Below are 14,546 nucleotides of genomic sequence, written 5' to 3'. Positions count from 1 at the left end.
TTACATTTGGTGGGCCTATTTTAATTCTCGTTGTTCAAAGCCCAGTTTATGTCGGCCCTAACATTTCAAGTCCTTCAATCCACATTGTGGTCCATATGGTGGCCCAGCATCATGTGGGCTCTCAAGCATTGTCATGTGTATCATTTCACTTACTGTGTATCATTTGTCATTACTTTCAGTTTAGTCGACAAGTGTTCGCTGCTTGTCCACTTTAGTTTTTGTTATGAGTGTAATATCTAGCTTTGCTAGTTCAAGTCAATGTAGTGTCCTTGTAATCCTTTTTGGTTGCTTCATTGTTTTAATGAAGTGCCAATTAATACAATTTTAATTTTTCGCAAAAAAAAAAAAAAAAATTTTGTGTTTGTTGGCGTCAGACAAAGAAGCAAGGAGGAGCACAAAACATTTAATTATTTAATTGTTTTGGTTTGTTGATTTCAACTTATGGACTACTGGACAAGAGGTTTTCATGTGATTTAATTAGGGTTCATTCTCTTTACTCTTTTAATTCATAATTTTAATTGTCTACGAACATAATTATTATTGTCACTCTAATTTATATATTTGTGTCTATGCAAGTAATGGATTATTTGTGTTTCACTAATTTGTGTTTGTGTTTAATTTATGTTATGGTCATGGGCTAAATACTTTATGCTCATCTAGATTAATAACTTTAGTGTTGGATGATTTCTTTTATAGTTATATGATTTGTTGCATGATAAATTAGAGTTTGGATAAAGAACCACATTTGTGGGTGTTGATGTATGTTATGAGATTGATTAGTGTACTTGTTTGGACAAAGTGAACCCTGTTTCAATTTAGTGCATTAATTTTTAATTGATTTGTCTTCATTAATTGTGTGCTTACTAGACAAAGGGGGTAAATTGTGTAACATATGTTGAACAAAATAGGGGTGAATTGTGTGGAGCACGCGCGTAACCAATTTAATCTAAATCTCTTAATTAGTTAATTACTTAGTCACAAGCAACGAGGTCTTTGGTGAGAGGGAACCCTAAGTCGATAAATCCTAGCTTGAGTGTTCGTAAAAGAGAACTCTAAACGAACTGACTTAATAATTACATGCATTTTTTCACTATAACTTGTGCTTAATACTGTATCATCTGACACTGAGTGTAAAAGATCGAGGCGAACATTTCTTGTTTATTAAATTCAAACTATCTTTAATTTGTTTGTTGAGTATGCATTTATTTTCTATAAACTTAAAAACACAAAAATATTGTCTTTTATTTTATTCGACTTCTATTGACAATCCAGTCGTTAAATGGAAAAACCTCATCTTTGTCATTTTCTTATTTCTTTAAGTCAAGTTAATAACATTTAGTTTAATAATCTTAAATTGCACTTAATACTGTCCTTGGAACGATCTTGGATTTTACCATATTCTATACTGCTACACGATCGGGTACACTGCCCGTTAGTGTGTAGTAATCTCTTTAACCGGTATTTTCCTTATATAAATTATAGACGCGATTTTACATATCAGGTTGCAAGCTTTAACGACCCGTCAAAGTACATTTGACGATCATCATTATCATGGTCCCACAGCTTGATCATAACTCTATATGATTTTTCATAAATAACATTGCATTCATTTAATAAAATTGACTTCCTCAAAAGAAAAATCTAAATCATTTGTAAGTTTAGAAACCAAACTAAAAGTATAAAAAGGGTTGACCAAAACAAGTCAACAACTATCCACAATGTAAAAGTATTTAAAGTAGAATGCAATGTTTAATGTTTAAATCAAAATCTGCGATAGACAATGCAAACGCTCTAAGCACAGCGGAAGCAATCAATCATGAACCCGAGAATAAAACATGGGAGTAAACTGTCAATAAAAATGTTGAGTGAATTATAGGTCTAATATTGCAAACAATATTTAATTTAAACCACAAAAATTTATGTTTGAAAACATAAAGAATCATTTTGGACCACAAAATTATATGCTCGAAAACATATAAAACATTATTGCATTAACCCGTGAGCCACCTGGTAATCATTTAACAGCTCCATACCCTTAAAAAACTAATATAAAAATATACACTGAACAGGTGTATCTTTCAAAATACGAAGTACAAATACATTCCGTCTGTAACTGCTAGCGCGACTAGCACGAAATGGGGCTGTTAGGCCCGATAGATCTAGGATTCGCGTTTACCAGTAGAAACCAGTGATTAATAATACCAGATTAGGGAATATTTTTGTTCGACTCAGAATGAATAATTTAAATCAAATCCCACTTGTGTCCAGTATTGTAACATCCTGAAGACGGGCCTAGTTGCAATTTACCTTTTTGCCCTTTTTGTTCTTTTTGCGTTTTAAAGTTTTTTTTTAATGAATTAATTAATTGTTGAGTGTTTTTAATTAATTATTAGTCCAGTGGGTTCGTTTTGTGACCAGGGTCACAAAACTTATTTGTTTATTTAATTTGAACTTCGTTTGGACTACCGAACGAGGTACGTTACGTTTCAGTAAACAGATAAATACCCGTGTTTTATCATGAATGAGGTTTAATCCCCATTTAAAAGCCAAAACCGCCCCACCCCTTGTATTATGAACTGTTCGTGGTTTTTGTTCTTCCCCTTTGTTTTCAATCGATCAACACACACACACATAACACTAAAATTAACAAAATTAGAGAAGATGAAGATTAAGAGGAAAAGTGCAAGTTATAATTGTGGTTTTATTTCTCCTTCCTCTTCTCTCTTGTGTACATCGATCCACACACACATGCACCCAACAAACCCTAAAACTAAATTGATGAAGATGAAGATGATTATTCAAGCTCAAATTCGGATTACTTGCATCTCCACCATCTAGCAACAAAGGTTGGTCTTCTTTTTGTGATTTCTTTCACTTTAATTAGGGTTCTTGCTAAAAAGATGAAAAAATGCAATTTTGGTAATTTGAGCTTCAATCTTGAAATTTGATGTTGGCTAATTCGTGGTATGTTTGCTTGATGATTTATGCGTGCTAGTATCTAGATTATTGTTTTGTTCTTGTTAATTTAGGACTTTTGGACCAAGTTAGAAAAATTGATCTTAGCGCTTGAACCTTGAATTTGAGGTTATTAGCTTAAATTATGTTAGAGTGATTATAGTAACTTGTTTTTGGTTGCGGGTTAACATGTTTAGGTGCCGAAAAACAGCCCGGAATCGAGAACGAGTGGGCGAGACCGAGCAGCAAAGCAGCGTAGCTGCTGCTGCTGTTTTTTCAGCTGCAAACGCAGCTTATGCTGCTGATTTTGGGCGGCTTTCGCCGCTGCTACTGGCGGCCAGCGGTGGCGGTTGGTGGCCGGTGGCGGTGGTTGTCATTTTCGATGTACGGGTTGGTTTATTTTTAATTGTTTCGACCCCGAACCGTTGGTATGACTTTATGTTTATTTGGTTTTGTCATTTTAGACTTTGACCCATTTTGTTAATTTAATTTGGGTTAGAGATTATAAAAGTGGACTTTTTGTGCGGAATGCTCGGTTGGTCGCGACCCGAAACTCGTGGCCTGTACTTATGGTTTGTGTGAATTAAAATATTCGGGTTGCCCGTTTGGTCCTTAATACATTTGTTTGATTTATTTAATTACATAAAAGTGTGCATATTGGGTAGATTGTCATTTTAAGACCATGACCCATTTGATGGATTAATTTGGGTTAATTGTTGTAAATGTGTAATTTTTAAAATGAAATACTCGATTTGTCTGTGACTTGATTATTTGAATTGATTGAATTATATGAAACTTTTCATGTAAGTTTTAGCTCGTGTCGTGTTGCTTTTGACTCGTTTATATGAAATAAAATTTGGGATTTAAATTGTGCAAATGGTGCATTTGGTGTGGAATATTTGTTTTGACCGTTGACCCGTTAGTTAGAATATCTTGTGTATTATTATATTAATTTATGTGCTTGATCGTGAACTTGTCACTTGTTTAAAAACAGCCCGAAACCCGATTTTTGTGGGCAAAACCAAGAGGGACAGCAGCGTAGCTGCTGCTACTGTTTCTTGCTGCTGTTCGCCCATCGTGGCACGCATCGGCTTGGCGTGGCCGCATCCCGATGACCTGTACACTTGTTCTATGGTTCGTGTGTTGGTTTGTTCGCTCGTTTGACCCCGTTTGACTCACTTGGACTATATTGTGTCAAAATAGGTATTTGTTGGTTTTGATACGTCCTTGATGTCGTGTCAAGCGTATTTATATGTTTTGATATTTTAAAGTGGGTTTGAGCTCATTTGTGTAAAGTGGGAAATTATTACCCAATTGGGTCAAATTGTCCCGATGACCCATATATATATATATATATATATATATATATATATATATATATATATATATATATATATATATATATATATATATATATATATATATATGTATATAATTGAGAATATTGTTGTATTGTACGTACGTAAGTATATATATATATATAGTATATGTGTATATATACATATAATGTATGTACGTAGGTATATATAGTGTATGTGTATATATACATATAGTGTATGTACGTAGGTATATACGTATAGTGTATGTACGTTTATATATGTGTATGTAAATATGTGTATATATAAGTGTTTATTATAAGTGATGTGTTTGGGTGAGTCCGAATGTATATGTATATATATAGAGATGTAAATATATATGTGGCGTATATATATAAATATAATGAACATCACATAGTTAGTATTTGTGGTGCAATTTACTAACTTGTTCAGTGTTTATTCTCAGGTGGTACAAACAAGGAGAAGACCCGGTGACATTAGACTACCGAGTTTAGCTGGTGATCGGTGAGTGGGTCTATCTCTAGATCGAGTTTAAGTAGCTGATCACGCTACTTGTGTTTACTCTCGTTTATCTTGATTATACTGTGTAAAATGCTATTCTTAGATATTTGCAATGTTAGTTAGTGATTGCCATGCTCGTGAGTTGTTGTAAGCCTGTTGTATGTGGTTGTATGTGCACTATGTGATTGACACCAGTCGGGCCTGGGGAGACTGGGGACTCGTGACCGCGCCTAGGGAGGTTAGAGTCCGTATGAGGTCAACCGTGCATAGGGAAGTTGGGTCCATAGGCTACTGATTGTGAGTATAGTGTGAACGACGCACCCCCTGTGTTAGGATGACTATACTGTGAATTGAGTAGCGAGAACTATCGGTAGACTCTAGCCCGATCAGCTAGGAGTCGTGTGCTCGTACAAACCGCCGATCTTCATATTGTAGTATTTGTATGCTAGTGGTGGTTAGCATGTGGTGGTGATATTTAGAATAAAGCTTGTGTGATGCTTAAGCTTATCCTGTTAGATAGATTCCATTCACTTAGCGGTGCGCTAACCCCCACATTTACACCCCTACAGGTTTAGGTACTGCTGGGATTGGGAATTGGGCTGAAGACGTGTTTGACTCGGAGTACTCTGATGTGTTATAATGTAAAAGGAAAACTATATTTTATTTATAATGTTTGTGATAAATTATTTAATTACGTGTTTTGTAAATAACGTGGTGCTTGTTAAATTAAGACTTCCGTTGTGATTTAAAAAAAAAAATTGGCTGGCGTTACAAGTTGGTATCAGAGCATTGGTTTGGCAACCAGTACATGATCCTCAATCGTGATAGATGTCAGCAACTACAATGGACGAGTTAAATACTGAGTTGAGTAAAGGATTTGACGGGTTTCAGTTACCATGATTCCAAGGATAAGGATCGAGTTGCAGAATGAAAGAGGATCAAGGGTGCGGGTGAGATCGAGGTGTTGATAGATACAGAAGATGTCTTCTTATTCATATAGGTACGGTCTTGTTACCATATTGTGATTATTATTAGTGTAAATTTAGACTGTGCTCCTATGTTTGTTGTAATGATGATCTGTGATGATTGTTGTGATTACTTGTGATATGATTACTTCCTCTTGTAAGGAATAAATAGTTGACAGAATTGACGACTCCAGTTACGACAATGTTGTCTGGAGCTACCTTTGGCAGTGTTGGGATTTTGCTCCCTTTGACTGATTATTCGGTAGAGCTTACTAAATATGGTAATTGTATTATGACTGTCATGCTTTGGTGATTTGTTTGAGATATGGCATGTGACTTGTTTTGTGATAGTGGTATGCTAATAACTATTTGGACGATTATACTGAATGAGAGTCGACAGATAGCCTAGACTTGACAAACAGATGTACATGAATTGTTAGTAAGAATTAGACTCGTATAAGTCATTTTCTTTACGGTTGACTGATGGGACACACGTAGTGACCCATAGAGACGAATTAGGGTAGTGATCCCTTTGACTAATGGTGAAAGGCCCTAACCTTATTATGTGACCATGTGATGTGAAGTCTGTATACTTATAGACCGTGACTGAACCCAAGGTTTGACTGGCCTTGTGGTATAGGTTCATGACCGGACTTGTTTAGTTGGATCTATGTGATTTGCAGTTCCTTTCTATGGACCCACGGGACACATCTAGTGGCCCGTAAGGATCGGAAAAGTGTTGTAGTGCCCTTGTCTATTAATGAAGGACTCAGACCTTGTATGATACTGCCTTGTGAAATGTCCCGTTCTTATTGATTAAAAACGTTCCATATTAATTGATTTCGTTGCGAGGTTTTAACCTCTACATGAGATGTTTTTTCAAAGACTGCATTCATTTTTAAAATAAACCATAACCTTTATTTCACAGATAAAGGTTTTAAAAAGCTTTACGTAGATTATCAAATAATGATAATCTAAAATATCCTGTTTACACACGACCATTTCATAATGGTTTACAATACAAATATGTTACAACAAAATAAGTATCTTGAATGCAGTTTTTACACAATATCATACAAGCATGGACTCCAAATCTCGTCCTTATTTAAGTATGCGACAGCGGAAGCTCTTAATAATCACCTGAGAATAAACATGCTTAAAACGTCAACAAAAATGTTGGTGAGTTATAGGTTTAACCTATATATATCAAATCATAATAATAGACCACAAGATTTCATATTTCAATACACATCCCATACATAGAGATAAAAATCATTCATATGGTGAACACCTGGTAACCGACATTAACAAGATGCATATATATAAATATCCCCATCATTCCGGGACACCCTTCGGATATGATATAAATTTCGAAGTACTAAAGCATCCGGTACTTTGGATGGGGTTTGTTAGGCCCAATAGATCTATCTTTAGGATTCGCGTCAATTAGGGTGTCTGTTCCCTAATTCTTAGATTACCAGACTTAATAAAAAGGGGCATATTCGATTTCGATAATTCAACCATAGAATGTAGTTTCACGTACTTGTGTCTATTTTGTAAATCATTTATAAAACCTGCATGTATTCTCATCCCAAAAATATTAGATTTTAAAAGTGGGACTATAACTCACTTTCACAGATTTTTACTTCGTCGGGAAGTAAGACTTGGCCACTGGTTGATTCACGAACCTATAACAATATATACATATATATCAAAGTATGTTCAAAATATATTTACAACACTTTTAATATATTTTGATGTTTTAAGTTTATTAAGTCAGCTGTCCTCGTTAGTAACCTACAACTAGTTGTCCACAGTTAGATGTACAGAAATAAATCAATAAATATTATCTTGAATCAATCCACGACCCAGTGTATACGTATCTCAGTATTGATCACAACTCAAACTATATATATTTTGGAATCAACCTCAACCCTGTATAGCTAACTCCAACATTCACATATAGAGTGTCTATGGTTGTTCCGAAATATATATAGATGTGTCGACATGATAGGTCGAAACATTGTATACGTGTCTATGGTATCTCAAGATTACATAATATACAATACAAGTTGATTAAGTTATGGTTGGAATAGATTTGTTACCAATTTTCACGTAGCTAAAATGAGAAAAATTATCCAATCTTGTTTTACCCATAACTTCTTCATTTTAAATCCGTTTTGAGTGAATAAAATTGCTATGGTTTCATATTAAACTCTATTTTATGAATCTAAACAGAAAAAGTATAGGTTTATAGTCGGAAAAATAAGTTACAAGTCGTTTTTGTAAAGGTAGTCATTTCAGTCGAAAGAACGACGTCTAGATGACCATTTTAGAAAACATACTTCCACTTTGAGTTTAACCATAATTTTTGGATATAGTTTCATGTTCATAATAAAAATCATTTTCTCAGAATAACAACTTTTAAATCAAAGTTTATCATAGTTTTTAATTAACTAACCCAAAACAGCCCGCGGTGTTACTACGACGGCGTAAATCCGGTTTTACGGTGTTTTTCGTGTTTCCAGGTTTTAAATCATTAAGTTAGCATATCATATAGATATAGAACATGTGTTTAGTTGATTTTAAAAGTCAAGTTAGAAGGATTAACTTTTGTTTGCGAACAAGTTTAGAATTAACTAAACTATGTTCTAGTGATTACAAGTTTAAACCTTCGAATAAGATAGCTTTATATGTATGAATCGAATGATGTTATGAATATCATTACTACCTTAAGTTCCTTGGATAAACCTACTGGAAAAGAGAAAAATAGATCTAGCTTCAACGGATCCTTGGATGGCTCGAAGTTCTTGAAGCAGAATCATGACACGAAAACAAGTTCAAGTAAGATCATCACTTGAAATAAGATTGTTATAGTTATAGAAATTGAACCAAAGTTTGAATATGATTATTACCTTGTATTAGAATGATAACCTACTGTAAGAAACAAAGATTTCTTGAGGTTGGATGATCACCTTACAAGATTGGAAGTGAGCTAGCAAACTTGAAAGTATTCTTGATTTTATGTAACTAGAACTTGTAGAATATATGAAGACCACTTAGAACTTGAATATAGAACTTGAGAGAGATCAATTAGATGAAGAAAAGTGAAGAATGAAAGTGTTTGTAGGTGTTTTTGGTCGTTGGTGTATGGATTAGATATAAAGGATATGTAATTTTGTTTTTATGTAAATAAGTCATGAATGATTACTCATATTTTTGTAATTTTATGAGATATTTCATGCTAGTTGCCAAATGATGGTTCCCACATGTGTTAGGTGACTCACATGGGCTGCTAATAGCTGATCATTAGAGTGTATATACCAATAGTACATACATCTAAAAGCTGTGTATTGTACGAGTACGAATACGAGTGCATACGAGTAGAATTGTTGATGAAACTGAACGAGGATGTAATTGTAAGCATTTTTGTTAAGTAGAAGTATTTTGATAAGTGTATTGAAGTCTTTCAAAAGTGTATAAATACATATTAAAACACTACATGTATATACATTTTAACTGAGTCGTTAAGTCATCGTTAGTCGTTACATGTAAGTGTTGTTTTGAAACCTTTAGGTTAACGATCTTGTTAAATGTTGTTAACCCAATGTTTATAATATCAAATGAGATTTTAAATTATTATATTATCATGATATTATCATGTATGAATATCTCTTAATATGATATATATACATTAAATGTCTTTACAACGATAATCGTTACATATATGTCTTGTTTAAAAATCATTAAGTTAGTAGTCTTGTTTTTACATATGTAGTACATTGTTAATATACTTAATGATATGTTTATTTATCATAGTATCATGTTAACTATATTTATATCCATATATATGTCATCATATAGTTTTTACAAGTTTTAACGTTCGTGAATCACCGGTCAACTTGGGTGGTCAATTGTCTATATGAAACATATTTCAATTAATCAAGTCTTAACAAGTTTGATTGCTTAACATGTTGGAAACATTTAATCATGTAAATATCAATCTCAATTAATATATATAAACATGGAAAAGTTCGGGTCACTACAGTACCTACCCGTTAAATAAATTTCGTCCCGAAATTTTAAGCTGTTGAAGGAGTTGACGAATCTTCTGGAAATAGATGCGGGTATTTCTTCTTCATCTGATATTCACGCTCCCAGGTGAACTCGGGTCCTCTACGAGCATTCCATCGAACCTTAACAATTGGTATCTTGTTTTGCTTAAGTCTTTTAACCTCACGATCCATTATTTCGACGGGTTCTTCGATGAATTGAAGTTTTTCGTTGATTTGGATTTCATCTAACGGAATAGTGAGATCTTCTTTAGCAAAACATTTCTTCAAATTCGAGACGTGGAAAGTGTTATGTACAGCCGCGAGTTGTTGAGGTAACTCAAGTCGGTAAGCTACTGGTCCGACACGATCAATAATCTTGAATGGTCCAATATACCTTGGATTTAATTTCCCTCGTTTACCAAATCGAACAACGCCTTTCCAAGGTGCAACTTTAAGCATGACCATCTCTCCAATTTCAAATTCTATATCTTTTCTTTTAATGTCAGCGTAGCTCTTTTGTCGACTTTGGGCGGTTTTCAACCGTTGTTGAATTTGGATGATCTTCTCGGTAGTTTCTTGTATAATCTCCGGACCCGTAATCTGTCTATCCCCCACTTCACTCCAACAAATCGGAGACCTGCACTTTCTACCATAAAGTGCTTCAAACGGCGCCATCTCAATGCTTGAATGGTAGCTGTTGTTGTAGGAAAATTCTGCTAACGGTAGATGTCGATCCCAAATGTTTCCAAAATCAATAACACATGCTCGTAGCATGTCTTTAAGCGTTTGTATCGTCCTTTCACTCTGCCCATCAGTTTGTGGATGATAGGCAGTACTCATGTCTAGACGAGTTCCTAATGCTTGCTGTAATGTCTGCCAGAATCTTGAAATAAATCTGCCATCCCTATCAGAGATAATAGAGATTCGTATTCCATGTCTGGAGACGACTTCCTTCAAATACAGTCGTGCTAACTTCTCCATCTTATCATCTTCTCTTATTGGCAGGAAGTGTGCTGATTTGGTGAGACGATCAACTATTACCCAAATAGTATCAAAACTACTTGCAGTCCTTGGCAATTTAGTGATGAAATCCATGGTAATGTTTTCCCATTTCCATTCCGGGATTTCGGGTTGTTGAAGTAGACCTGATGGTTTCTGATGCTCAGCTTTGACCTTAGAACACGTCAAACATTCTCCTACGTATTTAGCAACATCGGCTTTCATACCCGGCCACCAAAAATATTTCTTGAGATCCTTGTACATCTTCCCCGTTCCAGGATGTATTGAGTATCTGGTTTTATGAGCTTCTCTAAGTACCATTTCTCTCATATCTCCAAATTTTGGTACCCAAATCCTTTCAGCCCTATACCGGGTTCCGTCTTCCCGAATATTAAGATGCTTCTCCGATCCTTTGGGTATTTCATCCTTTAAATTTCCCTCTTTTAAAACTCCTTGTTGCGCCTCCTTAATTTGAGTACTAAGGTTATTATGAATCATTATATTCATAGATTTTACTCGAATGGGTTCTCTGTCCTTCCTGCTCAAGGCATCGGCTACCACATTTGCCTTCCCCGGGTGGTAACGAATCTCAAAGTCGTAATCATTTAACAATTCAATCCACCTACGCTGCCTCATATTCAATTGTTTCTGATTAAATATGTGTTGAAGACTTTTGTGGTCGGTATATATAATACTTTTGACCCCATATAAGTAGTGCCTCCAAGTCTTTAATGCAAAAACAACCGCGCCTAATTCCAAATCATGCGTCGTATAATTTTGTTCGTGAATCTTCAATTGTCTAGACGCATAAGCAATCACCTTCGTTCGTTGCATTAATACACAACCGAGACCTTGCTTTGATGTGTCACAATAAATCACAAAATCATCATTCCCTTCAGGCAATGACAATATAGGTGCCGTAGTTAGCTTTTTCTTCAATAACTGAAACGCTTTCTCTTGTTCATCATTCCATTCAAATTTCTTCCCTTTATGCGTTAATGCAGTCAAGGGTTTTGCTATTCTGGAAAAGTCTTGGATGAACCTTCTGTAGTAACCAGCTAGTCCTAAAAACTGGCGTATGTGTTTCGGAGTTTTCGGGGTTTCCCACTTTTCAACAGTTTCTATCTTTGCCGGATCCACCTTAATACCTTCTTTGTTCACTATGTGACCGAGGAATTGAACTTCTTCCAACCAAAATGCACACTTTGAAAACTTAGCGTACAATTCTTCCTTCCTCAATACTTCTAACACCTTTCTCAAATGTTCACCGTGTTCTTGGTCATTCTTTGAGTAAATAAGTATGTCATCAATGAAAACAATGACAAACTTGTCAAGGTATGGTCCACACACTCGGTTCATAAGGTCCATGAACACAGCTGGTGCATTAGTTAAACCAAAAGGCATGACCATAAACTCATAATGACCGTAACGTGTTCTGAAAGCAGTCTTTGGAATATCATCTTCTTTCACCTGCATTTGATGATACCCGAAACGTAAGTCAATCTTTGAATAAACAGACGAGCCTTGTAGTTGATCAAATAAGTCTTCGATTCTCGGTAGTGGGTAGCGGTTCTTGATGGTAAGTTTGTTCAACTCTCGGTAGTCGATACACAACCTGAATGTACCATCTTTCTTCTTGACAAACAAAACAGGAGCTCCCCACGGTGATGTGCTTGGTCGAATGAAACCACGCTCTAAAAGTTCTTGTAATTGGCTTTGCAGTTCTTTCATCTCGCTGGGTGCGAGTCTGTAAGGAGCACGAGCTATTGGTGCAGCTCCTGGTACAAGATCTATTTGAAATTCAACGGATCGATGTGGGGGTAATCCCGGTAATTCTTTCGGAAATACATCGGGAAATTCTTTTGCAATGGGAACATCATTGATGCTCTTTTCTTCAGTTTGTACTTTCTCGACGTGTGCTAGAACAGCATAGCAACCTTTTCTTATTAGTTTTTGTGCTTTCAAATTACTAATAAGATGTAGCTTCGTGTTGCCCTTTTCTCCGTACACCATTAAGGGTTTTCCTTTTTCTCGTATAATGCGAATTGCATTTTTGTAACAAACGATCTCTGCTTTCACTTCTTTCAACCAGTCCATACCGATTATCACATCAAAACTCCCTAACTTTACTGGTATCAAATCAATCTTAAATGTTTCGCTAACCAGTTTAATTTCTCGATTCCGACATATATTATCTGCTGAAGTTAATTTACCATTTGCTAATTCGAGTAAAAATTTACTATCCAAAGACGTCAATGGACAACTTAATTTAGCACAAAAATCTCTACTCATATAGCTTCTATCCGCACCCGAATCAAATAAAACGTAAGCAGATTTATCTTCAAAAAGAAACGTACCCGTAACAAGCTCCGGGTCTTCCTGTGCCTCTGCCGCATTAATATTGAAAACTCTTCCGCGGCCTTGTCCATTCATGTTCTCCTGGTTCGGGCAATTTCTAATAATGTGGCCCGATTTTCCACATTTATAACAAACTACATTGGCATAACTTGCTCCGACACTACTTGCTCCGCCATTACTCGTTCCGACACCATTTGTTCCTTTTGTTCTATTAACCCCTGGTCCGTAGACCTCACACTTCGCCGCGCTATGACCATTTCTTTTACACTTGTTGCAAAATTTGGTGCAGAACCCCGAGTGATACTTTTCACACCTTTGGCATAGCTGCTTCTGATTGTTGTTGTTGTTGTTGCGGTTATTATTGTTGTTGGGATGATTGTTGTAGTTACTGTTGTTGTTGTTGTTGTTGTTGTTGGGCCGTTTGTTGTAGTTGCGATTGATGTTGCGATTGTTGGGATAATTATTGCGATTATTGTTGTAATTGCTGTTGTTGTTGTATTGGTGATTCTTATCACCGTTTTCCTCCCACTTTCTTTTGACTTGCTTCACATTGGCCTCTTCAGCAGTCTGTTCTTTAATTCTTTCTTCAATCTGGTTCACTAGTTTGTGAGCCATTCTACATGCCTGTTGTATGGAGGCGGGCTCGTGTGAACTTATATCTTCTTGGATTCTTTCCGGTAATCCTTTCACAAACGCGTCAATCTTCTCTTCATCATCTTCGAATGCTCCCGGACACAATAGGAACAATTCTGTGAATCGTCTTTCGTACGTGGTAATATCAAATCCTTGGGTTCGTAACCCTCTAAGTTCTGTCTTGAGCTTATTGACCTCGGTTCTGGGACGGTACTTCTCGTTCATCAAGTGCTTGAATGCTGACCACGGTAGTGCGTACGCATCGTCTTGTCCCACTTGCTCTAGATAGGTATTCCACCATGTTAACGCAGAACCTGTGAAGGTATGCGTAGCGTACTTCACTTTGTCCTCTTCAGTACACTTACTTATGGCAAACACCGATTCGACCTTCTCGTTCCACCGTTTCAATCCGATGGGTCCTTCGGTTCCATCAAATTCCAAAGGTTTGCAGGCAGTGAATTCTTTGTAGGTGCATCCTACACGATTTCCTGTACTGCTAGATCCAAGGTTATTGTTGGTATGTAGCGCAGCCTGTACTGCGGCTATGTTTGAAGCTAGAAAAGTACGGAATTCCTCTTCATTCATATTCACGGTGTGTCGAGTAGTCGGTGCCATTTCCTTCAAAATAGTCAAATGGAACAAGTTAATCATACAGAATATTAAGAGTAGTTAATAGTATTTCGTAGCATAATATGAACTCATTTATAAAAGCTTTTTCTTCATATTAGCGTTTTATAAGTTTA

Source organism: Rutidosis leptorrhynchoides, chromosome 3 (assembly GCF_046630445.1).
Source record: "Rutidosis leptorrhynchoides isolate AG116_Rl617_1_P2 chromosome 3, CSIRO_AGI_Rlap_v1, whole genome shotgun sequence".
NCBI classification, from domain to species: Eukaryota; Viridiplantae; Streptophyta; class Magnoliopsida; order Asterales; family Asteraceae; genus Rutidosis; species Rutidosis leptorrhynchoides.
Note: the sequence above shows the minus strand (reverse complement) of the source record.